The sequence below is a fragment of the Gallinula chloropus genome (genome assembly GCF_964237585.1).
Source record: "Gallinula chloropus genome assembly, chromosome: 3".
NCBI classification, from domain to species: domain Eukaryota; kingdom Metazoa; phylum Chordata; class Aves; order Gruiformes; family Rallidae; genus Gallinula; species Gallinula chloropus.
Window position 1 is genome coordinate 83,657,063 of NC_140087.1, and position 16,816 is coordinate 83,673,878.

Sequence of the window (16,816 nt, forward strand, 5' to 3'; positions counted from 1 at the left end):
AACTGGCACCTATGCATCAGGGTGATGGGCACTTTAGGAATGCGTAGACAAAAATACAGGCAGTATATTGATGGATAAACTAATGTGTGGACTTGTACTTACATGCTCAGGCTCAGAGGTGAATATTCTGACAACTGTAACATTTTGACACAAGTACTTATTAAGAAAATGTGTGAACTGGTTTGGATGAAATTGAATTTATCTTTACCCAGACCATGAAACAATCTGCTGGAGATTTGGAAAGACTAATGTAACTTGCCTTTCCTACAGTTCTGGCATCCCTACTGTACCTTGTGTCTTGGCAGTATCAGAAGGTGACCCTTTGAAACGTGGCCTGATGTGTTTTGGCCCAGGAGATGCTCTGGTGTGAGTGCTGGGCTCAGCAGAAATGTATGGATATAAAAACCTCTTGTTAAGCATTCCCTTTAAAAATATGTAGCTGCACTGCAGATTTTTTTTCCCCCCAAATACATGAGATTTAAATTTGATTTGAGGAAGAAGCCCTTGAAAAACATCAAATAAAGAGATTTTTTTCCATGCCATATTTAACTAGAATGAAATTAGGAGTTGCCAAAAATACCCATCACCCCAAACTGGATCTAGATTAGGGATCAGGGTGGCGATATCTGATGTGCTTTGAAGGAAGAAGTAGCCTCCTTCTCCTGACAAGGAAGCTCTTCCTCACTTGATTCACCTATGGCTTGTGGTAAGCTAAAGTGAGAGCATGAACAGTACGAGGCACTCTGAGTTGTTGGTGTGGCTACAATACCAAGAGTTGCCGAAAACGACTCATTAGGATCAGTTGAAGGTCAAGAGGAACTGACGCTGAAATTGTTGGAGCCTGAATAGGATACTGTGAAAAGGAATCTGGTACATTCTTCATATTTTAGTGAAGTTTCACTTTTAATGATTTTACCATCATTCTGTGTTTAACCTTTAAATGAAAGGCTTATGGATTCGGTGCAGGATTCTGTTGGAGACTGGGGGATGTTTATACGAGGAATTTGTAGGATAGCAAGCAGCCTTCAAAGAGCCTTTCCAAACTATAGATATTTATCTGTTTGGGGAAACATGAGGAAGGTACTTTAAGCCATTCACCTTGGAATATCTTGCTGCTGTTGTCCAACGTTTTGTTTGGTTAGGGCCAGAGCCCTTGAGCATGGAGTGACCTTTCTGCCCTGGATGTGATAGCGCTAATGCCCAGTCTTCACTATGATGTTTCAAACTTGGCTATTTTGAAATAAGATGTGCATCTCTGCCAGGACAGTGTATTTTGTGGAACAAGCTGTATTGACATGCTGTGCTACCTGTGGCTGCCTTCCAAACCGTTTGCTGATTTACCCAGTGGTTTATTGGTGAGTTGGTTTGCCTGTTGGGGTTTTAGCAGCAAATACTTAAGTAAGATGGTTGAAAACTTGAAATTCTGCTGTGTTGTTTTCATTTCAATGTTCTCAATGGGTAGGCACCAGTAATGTGCAAAACTTAAACTTTGTTTGGAATTTGGTGGTTGCTTTGTAAAGCTGATGGGCTATTGAGCAGGCTTCCTCTGGGCATGGGCATGTCAATGGGCAGCAGGTGAGATCCACACAGCTGAACAGCACTACTCTCTAGTGCCATTTCCTTTGGTAGCTGCTAGCCTGAACTCCAAACAGCCTTAGATCTCTACACAGCTCTTTCTTGAATTGTTTTAAGCAAAAGGAGAGAATCAGTGATTTTGTCTCCGCCCATGGCTTTTGAGCAAACCAATCTTTCTTCTTTTTATTTTTTTTGGAAGGGGAATAAGGTGATAGACCTGTTCCCTGCTGAGTCCCTCTTTGAGGGATGTATTTCAGGCATTGTTCTTCCATTTTGCTTTCTCCTGCAGTAGATTGAGAAAGTCCAGATCTTGCTATTTGTTCTATAAAGCACCCTGGGGATGAAATGTCTCAGAGAAGACTTGATTAGTTTACTTCCTCTCCCCCTGCCGCTCCCCACTCCCCTCACCCCCACCCCCCCCCCCACCCTCCCTGTTTTAAAATTTTTAAAAAATAAACCAGGAATTTATCACCATGCCTACTTCTGCAAAGTAATTGTGGTTTTGAGTGGTGGAGTTCTGGTGTAGAGGCATTCCACCAGCAACTAGAAAGAAATTGGACACTAGTGTGGTAATGTAATCTGGAGATATATATCTTTATGTCAAAACGCAACCTATCCATCAGTATTTTGAAACCCTGGTGTCTGTATTTCGCAAGCTAAATGCAATAGCTTTACTTCCAGAGGTTCAGAAACCGATGAGGGATAAGGCCTAAAAGGAAGGGATCACAAAGTCATTGAAGAAATGGTGTTGCTGCGTGTGGCATAGGTGGAAGTTGAACTTTCCGCAGGCATGGAGTGCCAGGGCAACTGAAGCAGCAATTTCATTGGGAGGCAAGTACCGACTGGTGCCCAAGAGGAAAGGATAGCGAGAGTTGGGTGGGTCAAGACACAAGCCATTTGAGGCAGAATGATTGTGGTGGCGGTGATGAGCAGGAGAGAGTTAGGGTAGAGCTTTGCAGAGAAGAGTTTTGTATAGAAGGAGAGTGATTTGGAAAAATCCCACACTTTGCTGTATTTGAAATGATCCCTGTGTACAGAGGCACAGATGTGCGGAGTTGCTTTCTTCTTCAGCATGGAAATTCGGAGGGGCCAGTGAGGATAAGGCTGGGTGCTGCTGCAAAGGGAATGGACTGTCCTGAACTAGATGTTGAACTTCTCTGCTGGAGCTGGAGAGATCTAATGATGAAAGAGAGATTAATTTATGTTAAAAAAATATATCAAAAGGCCCATCTTTAAAATATCTACAAAAGTGTGCACATATGACTTAGGGCATGTGATTCCTTACTGCTATTAGCCAACACCAGATGGGAGTCTGAGCCCCAGATTTTTTAATAGGACAGGTTAAAATTTCTTTTTGAGTGAAAGTTAATATATTTAAAAATACGTGAAGAGATTCCCTTGTCTCCTGGAGAGTTAGGACATGACTCTGTGCTCTGTTGCAGTACTTTTCTGCTGGTGCTGCAAATATGCTTTGTACAAGTGTTTAAAAAATGCTGTTACGGAGCAGAGAATTAGACCTCAGTATGTAAAATAGGGGGATGATGCAGAGTAATTTGAGTAGGAAATCCTAGGACATTAGCGATGCTCCAAGTGCAAATTTTAATATGGATTTAACTGCAGAGCTGCTACTGAGGCCTCCATAATGTTATTTTAAGGTTAATTTGGAAACCTCGTTCAGCGTTTTGGCTGCCTAACAGCCACTGTCATTAGCGAGAGTCGCATGGTTGAGTTCCAGTTCTCTGCTCTGAAAATCTCCCTCTCCACAGTTGTTTATGTACACAGGAATAAATGAGCAAATAGACCATTCTTTGAAAAGACGATTTTGTGTATAATAACGTGTTAATGTTTTAATCCAGTCATCTGTACTCCCACAAGGCAGGCAAGGGAGCTTCAGATCTGAGTTCTGAACCTTTTCTTAATGACAGATTTCTTTGGTCAGAAGCAAGTCAAGCTCTCCCTTTGTCAGCCTGGCTTATTTTTCAGTCTTGCTGTCTTTCCACAAGACAGCAGTGAGAGATTGCTATGAAACTAATTAATGTCTGACAGACAGATCGAACCAAATATCCAAAGGATTCGGAGTATAGTTCATTCCACTTTACAAAACAGAATACCACAAGGCAAGAAACATATAGATGACATTATTATACTAACAAATAGCTGAGGGAATTTTCTTGCTCATTTTATCCAAATTAGACAATTTAAGACAATTATGGTTAAACTCCCCTCACAGACTGCAGCTCAGTTACCTTGATGTGTTGGTAGTTGTAAAGAGATACATATGAAATATTACCTAGGAGGGAAGCTGTGTGCTTTAGTGGACCTCTATTGTCTCTCAGAGTGCAACCACAAGGGAGAAATAAGGGTCATGTGTCATATATGCATAGCCAAAGTGTAGAAGATTTATGACTTAGTGAATATGTAGATATGCTAGTGTTCTTGACCAAGCTGTGGAAACTGTCCTTGAGTGTGTCTGAGGTTTTACAGCTTAAAAAAAAAAAAAAAAAAAAAAGAAAAATACTTCAAAGCAAGAAAGAGACAAACAATTATACACAGAGTCTTGGAACACTTGGGCAGTGTTCTCTGCAATCGCAAAAATAATGACTGCTCATCCTAGTCTCTTGGGGGGAAATTTCCATATTTTTGCTTTCGAGGCACTTTCAAAGCCATTTGCTGCCATAATTCATACACCGCTGGATTAAGAACCATATGCCTCTTAAAATCAGCAAGAGGCTATGGAGCGGATGTGCTGATTTAAGGAAAAGGCAAAAATAAAAATAAAATAGGCAGATTGAGACCTACTTTTACTTCAAAGGATATAATAATACCAGTTTGTAAGTCCACTCATTAAGAAACAGTTCTTAATTAATTGGATAGGGTGACAACAAAAAATATCAAGCTCCAGTCTGTTGACCACCGCGTTTGAGTTCTCTAATTGCTGTAGTACCTTTTGGTCACCAGTTACCTGAGATTATCGACTGTACCTTCAACAGCAATTGTATCCAGAGGCTTAAGAGGTGCTTGTGGATTGGGAGAGGAACGTTTCATTTGCGAAACAGGTATCATTCTGCCAGAAACCAAGGATGGTCCTGTGACATGAACTGTGAGTGATCACAGCTTGCTACATTAGATTACAGCATGATACTAATTCACTTTGCTTTTCAACAGAACCAATTTCACTGTTTAGCAGTAAAACACCTTTCACTGGTGTTATTACTACCAGCATGTCTTTTGGATTATCTCGTCTGTTGCCTGGAAATTCATGTCCTTTTGGATCTGAGCTCCCTTCTCTGTTAGAGCAGCTCAGGAACATTCTCAGAAGCCAGGATGCCTCATGTATCTGTACACATACTCACCATCTCTGTGACTGCAAAGAAAAAGGCTTTTAGTCAATGAGCAGCATGCGACTGATTGCAGAAGTGACTGCCTGAGTCTGCAGACAGCCTGCAAAAATACCTTCAAAAAGGTTATAGAAACGTTGCTGAAGAAGCATCAAAACCCAGCCGTAATTGTCACAGAGTTAATGGTTGCTGTGGATGGATGGTTCCTATACTTGTAATACCTGCACTCGGCAAGGAGATGGGGAGAGGTGCTCTGGTATGACAGGCAGCTGCCAAAACCGGTAAAGCATTCAGATGTTTCAACCAAAATTGAGATTGCTCCTCATCCTTGCTGAAAAGAGATGCAGGAAGAAAATTTACTCCTTTGTCATCATCTTGATTACTTTTCCTATTTAAAATCAACTGGCTCGATAACATCATTACCAGCAGATAACATGTGACATTGAAATAAAATCAGCATCAATGCAGAGAACAGGGTGCAGACACAGTATTTCTATCTTCTTGGATAAATTGCAGTTGTTAACTCTTCCTAAATTTGTTGCTGATTTTTCTGTAACAAGGGGGCTTGTTTTGTTTTGGTTTTTGGTTTTTTGTTTGTTTGCTACACCGGAGCACTATTGAAGACAGATTAGCTTCTCTTGCATCAAGATAGACTCTCACTTCTTACTGGAGCAGGTGAGGATGCCTAGATACACAGAAATGCAAAGGACCATCCGTCTTCCCTCGTGTTGCTGCTGGTGGTAGGAAACAGAGAGCAAGGAATACAAGAACATGATGGGAATCATATCAGTTCAGGCTATGTCACTGCAGGAAGGACCACTGTTCAGCCCATTGCTGGTCCTTTGGACAACACAGGAACGTGTTCAACACTGTATTTAGTAGAAAGAACCTTCTTTATATCCCTCTTTAGTTTTAATGCTTGTAACAGCTCATGTGCAAGAAGTTGCATTGATTTCTCAGTTCTCATAAGGTCCCAGCTGGAGCCTTTCATTCTGTTCTGTAATTTGGGGAAGACTTGGAGGATAATTGGAACCCCAGAAAATGTGGCCCACAAAGATTAAAATAAATGAGTTACTGGTCCTGAAGCAGTGATGCTTGGGAGTACAACTGTTCTTTTCATATATGTAAAGCTCTGCTCTCCTACCTGCGGTGGACAAAGCAACGGGACTGAAGTGACACTAGCTGGATTTTAAAAAAGCCTTCCTGGTCAGAGAGGTTATCGCTCCACTGGAGTGGGTTGCTGGTGTCCCTTTTACTGCATCCTGCTTGGAACTGGCTAGATAAACATCTGGTAGAAAGGATGTAATTTGCTTTCAAAGGAAAAATGACCTTTATGTCTCCAGGTCCCTTCCCACTGTACGATTCTGTGCATCTCCATGCAGCTCCTGAAACTGCTGCTGTTACAGTGTATTATTTGATTCCTGCTAAGAGGCTGTATGAATGAAGGAGAATTTCCTACTTCCCTCCTTTTCCTGGAAAGATGCTATCAATAGGTGGAGAACCTCATTACAAAATGCTTGGTTTGAGGAAAGGTGGTTTCCTGGGAATTTTGCAGGGGTCAGCAAGTTCAAAGGCAGCTAGAAAAGTAAGATCCCGGGGATCTGGGAGGCAGGACTTGACTGCTGTTAATATATATCATGACCCAACGCAGATTGTATCTGTCACATGGGGCTCTTAGCGTTTACAGAGCAAACTCCAGTTCCCCAGAACAAACTGCTCTTTCTCTTCTCTTTTTATTCTTTCCCTTTGGGTTTTTTTTTATTTTTCCCTCTCCCCTGGACCAACAGGAGATCATATCCTAAACACTCTGTTTCCTTGTGTTTCAGCCTTTCAGAAATCAATAGAGGAGGACCAAAGCATGATACATATTAGTGCATTTGAGACTTTCCCTGCAAATGTATTTGCTGAGAGAATTTAGCTTAGAAAATGAAACCTTTTGTTTTTTCTTTAATGAGGAAGGGTAGCTACTTCTTGTGCTTTGGAAAAAGGCTTGTAAACCTCTACCTCTGCTCTGAGGGAGAGCTGCTTCTCTGTTAATCTGGGTGAATCCTGAATGGGACTGAAATGGGACTTGGGCCTGATGGTGTTAGTTTATTTTTTCACTGTTCATTTCTTCTTTTGAAGCCTTAAAAGCTTTCACACAGAAACCTGATCTAAACCTCTAGTTCCCTCCCTTCCCTGCAGCAGATGCCTAGGAAGTCTGAGGATATTGATTAAGCCCCAAATACACGCCTCGGAATTCACTTTTTACTCCTGTTTGAAAGAGCAAAACAATCACATGCCTGCGATCATGTAAATTTTACTTTCATTATGACCGCACTCCCACATGCTAATTACATTTCAGACACAAAGCCTGTCAACTTCTCTGCTCTGTGGTGGTAAAGGAACCTGCTGGGTAAAATAGCCACCACTTGTGTTATTTCAGGAAATATCTAGCCAAGTGAGGGAGAAAGTTCTTGTTTTTGTGTTGAGGTAAAGAAACAAAACAGGAAAACTCTAGTAGATTTATAGTAAATGTAAGTGGCCATAATGATCAATATGATTGGACAGCGTAGTTTAAAATTAATCACAGTCTTTGTTTAAGGAACCTGTCTGGGTTTGCCTTGCATGTTCTTTTTCATATTTATTGAGAACACTGACTGAAATTGAGACCCTTTCCACTGGGATTTAAGGTAGCATGTTTTCCTTTGCAGCCAGGGTGGGCCTGAGCTGCTCCAGAGGAGTGCTGCACAAGGGCTGAATTTCATCCCCACTGTTTGTTACTACTCATGTCCTACAGGTTATTGCCCTAACCAATTTAACCAGATGTCTGTGGAGAAGAAAGCATTCAATCAGTACTTCAGCGCTAGTGCAGCCAACTTAGTTTTGGGAGATATTTTAACTAAGCTATCTGATTTTATTTATTTTTTTTCCTCTTTTTTTTTTCAGTTAAGCAAATGAGAGTGCTCACAGATCTGGATTTGCCAGCTGAAACATGAAGGTGGCAACTTGCAGTGAAGGAGTGGTGCGCAGCCAAACAAACAAGGGGTGAAGGCAGCATCTTTCACCGCATGGCCCTTTCCATATTACGCTTCTGGGTGGAACATAAAGGCGCTTCCAGAGGTAGGTTTAGAGGCCCAGCTGACAGGTGCTAACTTGTTTAGCTGCTGTGCCTTGATTGCGTTTGATTGTGTGCCTGTAACCTGAGCAGATTCCAGAAAGGAGTCATATTCTACTTATGGCACGTTCCTTATGCAATACATCATGGGTTTGGCGTGTAGCTTGGCCTTGTTGCAGCACTCAGGGGAAGGAGTAAACCCAAATGTGTGTAAAAGAGGTTTTGAAGGGAGTTGGTGCTTTCTAGCCTGACCTGGGCCCTGCAATGGGCCACGTTATTTAGGTTTCTGATAGTGTTGAGCTGTGATTTGTGGGAGGTGCCCATCCCCCAAGGTGTAGCATTATAGCTTCTGTTTCACTCTACATCTGAATAAGGGGCTGAGGAGCTGCAGAGATGTCTTGGTGTGCTGTCCGAAATGGGCGGAAGAGCAGTGCTGAGGGAGAGGCTGAGAGATGAGTGAATGGGGAGAATGGTGATGAATTCTTGTTTAACTGTCCCCAGTAAATGAACACCCCATACTTTAAAGAATGCCTATTCTACTTAAGAAGCAGCTGATGTGAATCACCCTTTCTGAAGAGCTGCCACATTGCTTGTCACTAAATATCATGTCATCCTCATGTGGTGTGGCAACACTAAGCATGATGGGAGGTCGAACTTGGCTCTCGTTGTTTAATGTTAAAACTTCATTGATAGTTTCAAATCTTTGCCAGATTTCATCATGCTTCATAAGGACTCTGTTGGTAAAATGAGAGTCCAGACACAGGCTCACAGTTCCTTCTCACTAAAATCAATAGGAACTGGTGTTTCAGGGCCTATATGAATCTAGTCTATAATATACAGCAATGTACAGTATGTGTCCAGATGTTTAACAGTTGTGGAGAATAGTACTTGGGCAGTTGTCTGGAATTACCATGGTGTGAAACAACTTCATGCTTGTCACTAAGGAAATTGTGTGATGCCCCTCCCCATTCAGAGTCCTCAAAGCCTCTGCATGACCTATACACTCCGTGAGACCTCAGAGTTGCTTGAAAATGCAAGGCTTTTTTTCCTGGGAAACAGTCACCCTGCAAAGTGTCTAGTGCAATGATATGAACGAATTCATGGGCATTTGTCAATCTCTGAACCTTTCTGCTTTGAAATATCCACTGGAAAGTAATAGCACATGATTTCTAGGACACGGTGATTCAGATCCTCTGCTTTGCTGATTAACATGCTGCTACCTTCTTCAGTGGAAAAACGTACACTTGTGCTACTGAGAATTGGTCCCAAAGGGCTCAGGAAGCAGGGGTGTAAAATAAAGTTTTATTCTAATGTTTTGAAATAGCTCTGTCCTTGGAAAAGAGCACAAATACTCCCTTTATGTATGAAATGAGTCTGAAAGTTTAGGTAAACGTGTAACTACACTGTTAAGTAGTGCTTGGTGAAACACTTTTTTTCATGAAAAAGTTGTTCCTGTGAACTTACTTATTGGTGTTTTGAGAGGAAGTGGTGAGGAAATGCGGGCTTCAAAAAGCCCTAAGAGTGCAAAGTCGTTTTTTCCATACATTTTTGTGAGTGTTTTTTATTATGCATTGTACACATCCTTAATACATAATTATATGCTGTCTTGGCCAATGGAGTAAATAATAATATTTTTTAAAAATAATATTTAACAAATGGATTGTGATGGCTTCAATGTGGGGAACATAATATGGGTTTATACAAACCTGCCTAATTATACACTTAACCAAGACATGAGGACAGTTCCTTCAGAGCCATTCTGGCCTGTCAAGTAAATAATATGCATTTTACAAAACCAACTAATTATGGATTTACCCACGGGACTGTAAAAGATCTGAAGATGCAGGTAAGTAATATGCACTTTATAGCTAACCATGCATGGGGAATTTAATTTAATTAAAAATGTGGTAGGTAAAAAAAGAAAGAGTAAATAATGCCTATGATCTCTCAAAAGCCAGGAAATTCAAGTTAAGTTAGCTCCTGTACCATCTTGAAAAAATCAATATACAGTGAGGAATATCCAGGAGAGGGATTCGTGTGGGTGGAAGCATTTTTGTTGAAGGAGTTATCGTTGCTTTCCTGGAGCTCGCTGTGATTCAAAGGGTCTCTGCTGGCTGCCAGGACCACAGAACCAGGACTCCTCTTAAAGATGATGTTGCAGGTGTATGATGTGCCCAATGCCTGCTGTGGTCAGTTATTTTTTGCTGGAGATTTTTAAACTAAATTGGCCACAGGCCTGAATAGAGGAAGGCGGGGTTGGGGGGGAAGAATGGAAATCTGGATTCATATTTGGGTTTATTAATATCCGTTTGCCAAGGTGCTGGAGGAGTTTTGGGATTTGCTTAAGGGATATGAAGGTGACTGGCTGTAAGCTGACATTCTGCTCTTTCTGAACCACCAGAAAGGAAACACTGAGGCTTGAACGCTCCATCATGTGTCTTGTTTTGAAATACATGGTATGGAAAAAAAGGCAAAAAGGTGGCATTGAGGCTTTTAAAGAGTCTTAAATGAGACCAACATTCTGAGCTTCATTCTGCAAAGTACCAAAGCCATTGTGTCACTAACCCTCTGTGTGTGACTGCACAAATGCCTGTGCCTGAGACTGGTGTTTCAGCAGACTGCCTTAGAGTTTTCCACATCAGGGGAATCCAGATCTCAGGTGACAGTATAATTCGGAGCATTAACTAGAGCAAACGAGTAGTGCAATGTCAGTACATACATACACACGCTTAGATGCACTAAACCAGTGGTTTCCTCACTGGAGGGTTTAATAGGTGACTCTGAAAGACTGCGGCCAGCACGTTTCCTTAGGAAACACTCACTCAACATTAAACAGTAAACAGTGAGTTAATGCTGACCCATCCTTTCCACTTCTCAAACAGTATACAGAACAATTTTATTCTTTTTTGAGCCTTACCTCTTTTTTTCTAATCTGAAAAACGATGTTGGGTTCAGCTAAAATGTACCAGTCCCCTCTCACATTGCCGGGCAATACACAACTACATTGTCTGACATTTTCCCCCAGTTTTATTCACCAAAGTTGTGTTCTGAATATAAATTCCTGCAAGCTATTGAGATCACAAGTATGAAATCTGAAACTGCTGGTTCTATGATGATAAAGGGACATGCTCTTTAAAGGAACCCATTTTTGCTGCAAGCAATGAACATGCTATGTGGAAAGAGACCTAGATTTGAAGTAGAGTTTGAAATGCTGCAGGGATTGCATTACATCCTTCTAACACTCCCTTTCCTTGGTCAGATAGAAGCTTTTGTATTGTTTATGTGTTTACTTTGAGAATGTTAGATTGGAAAACTTCTATTAACCCTCTTCTTGGCTCGCTTTCTTCCACGCTCTTTCCCTGTCACCCACCTCCACAGCATTTACTGAATATAGCAGTTCTGTTTGGGATCTGAGGAACTGCATTGTTTAGCCACAAAACCTTCTTCTGCTTTTTCTCTTTCCTTACAAACACCCTATTCTTTTTAAAATGCAAAGTGGATTTTCAGTATTCGATTACTTACCGAAACCAGATACAGAAATGTATTATTAGGAAATCAAGTTTCATGCTAGGAGAGACTGGAGCACAGTCAAATTAACAATGTGGGATGTATTTTAACTGTATTATGGTCTTGCCATTCCACTTGTGTTTCGCACCAAAAGAAGAAAAAAAAAATAATCACAAACCCAAACCAATAGCGGTGATCACTGCAAAAAAAAAGAAAAACCCCAAACCCACAATTGATGTTTATTGCTTAGAAATAGCTGTTTTTGCTCCATATGCTTTGGAAAGCAGAGGACTGAAATGAGCTAGTGGCAAGCTGTGAGGGTTTCAGGCCCAAATAAAACTCACCTGGAGCTTTTGAGGAGTGAAAGATCAAGACTGCAGTGAACAATTTCTTGCCAGCAATTGCCTTGACCGTTGGGTCACCATTGGAAAAATAATATTATAATCTTTACATTAACTTTAGTAGTTTTCTTTGTGCCAATTGCTCCTATTGTTGCTATGCTCAGCTAAGCTGGCATGGCGGGAGGTGTATTACTGGACTGCTTAAGAGAGGACTTGCTTGAGTTCTCAAGCAAGGTGAATAGGACTTGGAGAATCTGACAAAAATGTTTTATCTGAGCTGTTCTCTTAATTAAATTAGTCCCATTCCAATAGCCAGCTGAATAGTGGTGTCAAGGAGGAGACAGCCACCTTATGAAACCTCTCCTGTAAAACTTACTGTATTTTTAGATTCTTGGATTCTTTCAGTGCCATCTGTAGCGCACACATCACATTCTTCACCATGCCATTACCTTACAGAAGTAGATGAAGAATAAGAAATTATTTTATCTAGGTCAGGAAGGGAATATGCTGAGAAAACTCCTTTGTGAAGGGACAAATCAAACCATCACCCAACATGAGGGAACACAAGGCACGCTAATTTAGATATTCATTTAATATTAACGATTTTAGTAGCAGCATGTCAGCATCATGTGTCAACTGATGCTGATGTTATTCCTGGCTTGAAAAAAATCCTTGCCTCAGCTTTAGGCAATTTAAGAAACAATTTGGGTTCCTTGCTTCTCTGATGGCCCAGTCCTGCTCCCTCCGTCTGTTCTCTTCAAGAGCCAGTACCTTTTGATGGGTGATTAGGAGCCACAGGATTTGGCCCTGAGAACCTCAGGATGTGTGTGTGAAGGGTTCCTAGGTCAGAGCAAGGAAACTGGGGGAGGTTTTATGGGGTGGTTGGTTTTGGTTGTGTGTTGTGCGTTTTTTGTTTTGTTTTGTTTTGTTTTTTTTTTCCCTTTGGCTTTCTTTCTAAGAATGCCAAGAATTCAGAGGGAATTAGAATAAAAATTCTGTGGAATTTTCTTGAAGCGGAGGGGAGAGTTGTGCTTGCACAGGGCTTGACAGCTCTTGACAGTGCTGCAGGAAAGGCAGCGAGGCTGCCGGGCTGCGTAGCGTAGAGTGTGAGTGCCCTCTGCTGCTCCTGGGCACGCTGCACAGCCCAGCAAACCCCCTTTTGTTATACTATTTTTAACAAAGGTGCAGCCATCCAAAAAAAGCTGTTCCTCCTAGTGATGCTCAGTGAAGGCGCACTGGGCGTGCCAGATCTTCTTAAGGAATGGGCCACGTTCTAAGTTCGGTTGGAGCCAGCGGTGTCAGCAGTCAGTGGAATCCACACCTACTGTAAATACCATAATATTTTTATGAACATTTACACTGGTGAGTAATTTCCAGAGCTATAGTAACAAGCTCTGTGAATAATTCTGGTATCTATACATGAATAAATTGAAATGCTTTGAAGTACTTAAAAGTAAATTTTAATCTATTCCCTCAGTGCTCAGGTCATTTATGGTCGTGGTTCCTGACTCATTTCTTTGTAACAGAATTTACAGAGGAGGGGGGAAAAATAAATTTTAAGTTTCCAGGGTGGAGCTCCTCCAAAATCTAGCAAATCTATTTCAAACTAAGTATTTTAGCTACAAAGCCTTCATTTTGTTTTGTGCTTCTCCATATAACTTATACTGCCAGCAGCTTTTATGGAATACTAATATTCTCTCATACACATTACATATCTAAAGCTACTAATTACAAATTACATTTTACACATGCTTTGAAAAGGAGGCTGCAACACTTTGTAGAATATTCTTTTAAATAGCCTAGTACAATATTAAATAATCATTAGACAAAGATTATTATAAAATCAGGCTGCCAAATTACTGACTTTGTGTTTTCTGCAGCCCTGATCTTTCATTTCTTCCTCAAGCAAAACTCCCCCTGATCTGAGGAATGAACGCAAGATTTAGGTCTGTGACAGCAAAGTGGAGCATCCATATGAACTACATTGTAGCTGGATATAGTATTTCAGTATTATCTAGCAATTGGGTACAGGATGTCTATCATGAATCTGCAACTGGGAAACTTCATGGCTCAGAGGACATTACTAAGTTCTGAAGTGTCTTCACAGTTGTACTTGTGACTGTCAGTTGGAAACAACTTAAAAGGTGTTTATGAATTCATAAAATTCCAGGTGTACAATAAGTAGCGTATCAGAATCTGCTGAAAAAGATGGTTCTCCAGTCCTGGGACAGTTGTTTTCATGGGACCCTTGGAAAAAAATGTAGCCTGTGGTACACTGTACTGAATGGAAGCAGCTTTCCTGGTACCTCCTGGTGACCTCTTTTGATTCATTAAGAATTGCTTTGTTCTTTTTTTGTCCTGAGTTCAGCACTGTTCCAGATAGTCTGGAGCAGTTTAAAGCACACCATGAAATTAATGCTGTGAAAAATCAATACAATTGTAATTTAATGCCATACAAGTTAGCTCAAAGGGAACGTGCTGTAGAATTGACTGGAAGGAGCGTCCCACAAGTAGTGCAGGTGGCACAATCCATCTGCGCCTCCTGACACCTCAGTTCAAATATGTGTTTGTTTTCTTGGCTCAGATCAGTATTTTTTTCGTGCTCCCCACAATGATGTAAATCAGAACTAATTTAGTAGTCCCTACACAAGGAATGTGTGTTGTGAGAGTCTGCAAATCAGGACCGAATCACCTCCACAAAGCCGTGTGTGGTAAATTCATGCACAGATTTATCTTCCCTGTATCTCTTTCTGCTCTGTGCTATTGTTCTTTTGCCTCCACAAGGATTGAAACTCACCTAAAATCTTGAAGATAAATCAGATTCATAACCTTAAGTGGATGTGCGATTCCATAGAAAACAAACCTGACAAAGGCAGTGAGACTAAGACAATTCTAAGATAGCCGACTAGCCCAGGGGTTTCCTTTTATGTTCCTTCTGCTGCAGTCAGAAACTGGCACAAATTCAGACCTGGTGCAGGCAGGAGCTCTTGAGAACTACGTGAGATCCTGGGCTAATGAGGCTGCTCAGTTCATGGGGAATGTCAGCAGTTTCTGCCTTGGGAGGTTGCAAAGAAAGATGCAGATCTGTGGCTGAGTTGAAGGCTGGGATAAAACTTGAATGAATGACATTCAGGCAAGGTCTGTGCTGGGAACTGGCTGAAAACAGGAAATGCTGGGATCTTGGATGTTGGTGTTTCTATGTGCTGGTTGGTAAGTACAAGCATGGAAGAGAACTGGTGTCTTATCTTAAACCTTCTGTGCTTTTAACTTTCAATACATTACCTGGTAACAGAGTCATCTTCATAGTGCAAGTGTATTCTGTCTGTTTGGATAGTAGATCCTTAGTCCAGAACTCATCATCTCATCTCTTAGTCAGAATTTTAATAGCCAAATTTAAAACTGAAATTCTTTGGATTGTTCGGATTTAGCACTTCATCTGGATCCAGGAGCTGCTTAACAAGCTTGGCCTTCTTATAAAAACCATTTGTCTTTTCTGTTTAAAAGGATCTCTCCAGGGAGACATGGGTGATCAGGGTTCCCAAGAGCTACTATAATACTGTGCTATGAATCATCTAGCGAACTGGCCATTGCTTAAACACCTTCCCCTTCAGTTCTGCCATCCCTCCTAGCACCTCATTTTTGGCTATGAAGGCTGGGGAGTAGCTCTCATGAGAGCCACTGAGAATATGATTCTAAGAAATACCACAGGTAGTTTTTAAGAGAGCGGCTTGCTCAGTATCATAAAATACTATAAACATCTTGTATAGGATCTACCACATAAGGGGTCTGACATTGAGTTACAAGCTGTTAATATGTTTCTCTTTTGGAACTGGAAAGTAAAGCAAATGAACAAGCTTAAGTCTAGCCTCAAAATAAGAAATAGTTGTTGCTTCTACTGTTACCAACATAGTTGCCTTTTTGATGCCTTGCAGCACTAAGGAGGTGGTGGGCTACTGTGTGCATTTTCCTTAATGTCAGAGTTTTCTCTTGTTTCCCTTTAGAATAGGTGGGTTTGAGCACTCAGAACACATGGTCTTGTAACTCTTCAAAACGTTAGCTTTATTAACTTAGTGCAAGTTGTTGCAAGAAGAATTTGCGGAACTCATAGTTGTGTCCAGATATTAGAATGAAGTCTGTACTTCTGCAGGAACATCTGTGCCCACCTGAAAAAGTTAGCATGGCACAGGGCAAGTGTTTGCTAGAGTGCTTTCAAAAAATAACGTTGGGCCAGAAGTGAACTACAAATCCTTGTTTATATGCCCTGTACCTTTCCTGTATCCCAGACAAACCCATGAGCTACAGCTTTAGTAAGCACATCTATATCACCCATTTCCGCATTTCTTCCTGTCCCAGTGTCTTGCAAAGACCCAATCAAGAAAACTCCTTTCACAACTGTCAGCTGCTTGTTTCTCTCCATCAATTGGTTTCAGGTTATGTCCATGTGGGATGGCCCATCCTGACCCAATCACTATGCATGCTACCTTTTCCTAGATGGAAAGGGTGTGTAGTGTTCTCCCTTCCTGACTCCATTCTAGGGGAGGGAATCTGTTTGACGTTGGTGGAGATTGTTTCTCCATCTTGAGGTTCCTCCTGAAGCGGTCAGTCTGGGTTGCTTGGCAGCTTTTGTCCTTTTATGTGGATTGCATGGATACATAAAATAGCTATAATAGAAGGATACTTCTGCCATAGAGCTAGAAGCAATCCTGGTGGTAGTGAAGCCCGAGAAGCCAATACAGCCTTATTTGGTTCAGTAGCCATATTAAACATTTTTGGCTGTTTTAAGCCCCCCACCCCCACCCCCAACTCTAGGCTAACAATGCAAATTTGTGAGGATAATTGTATATCACTCTCATATGCAGGTCCTTTTATTGAGAGGGAATATCAGAAATTAAACCCTACAAGTATCCAGAAGCAATTATAAAATGAGTAGATTATAGTGGTAATACTGTAAATGGGAA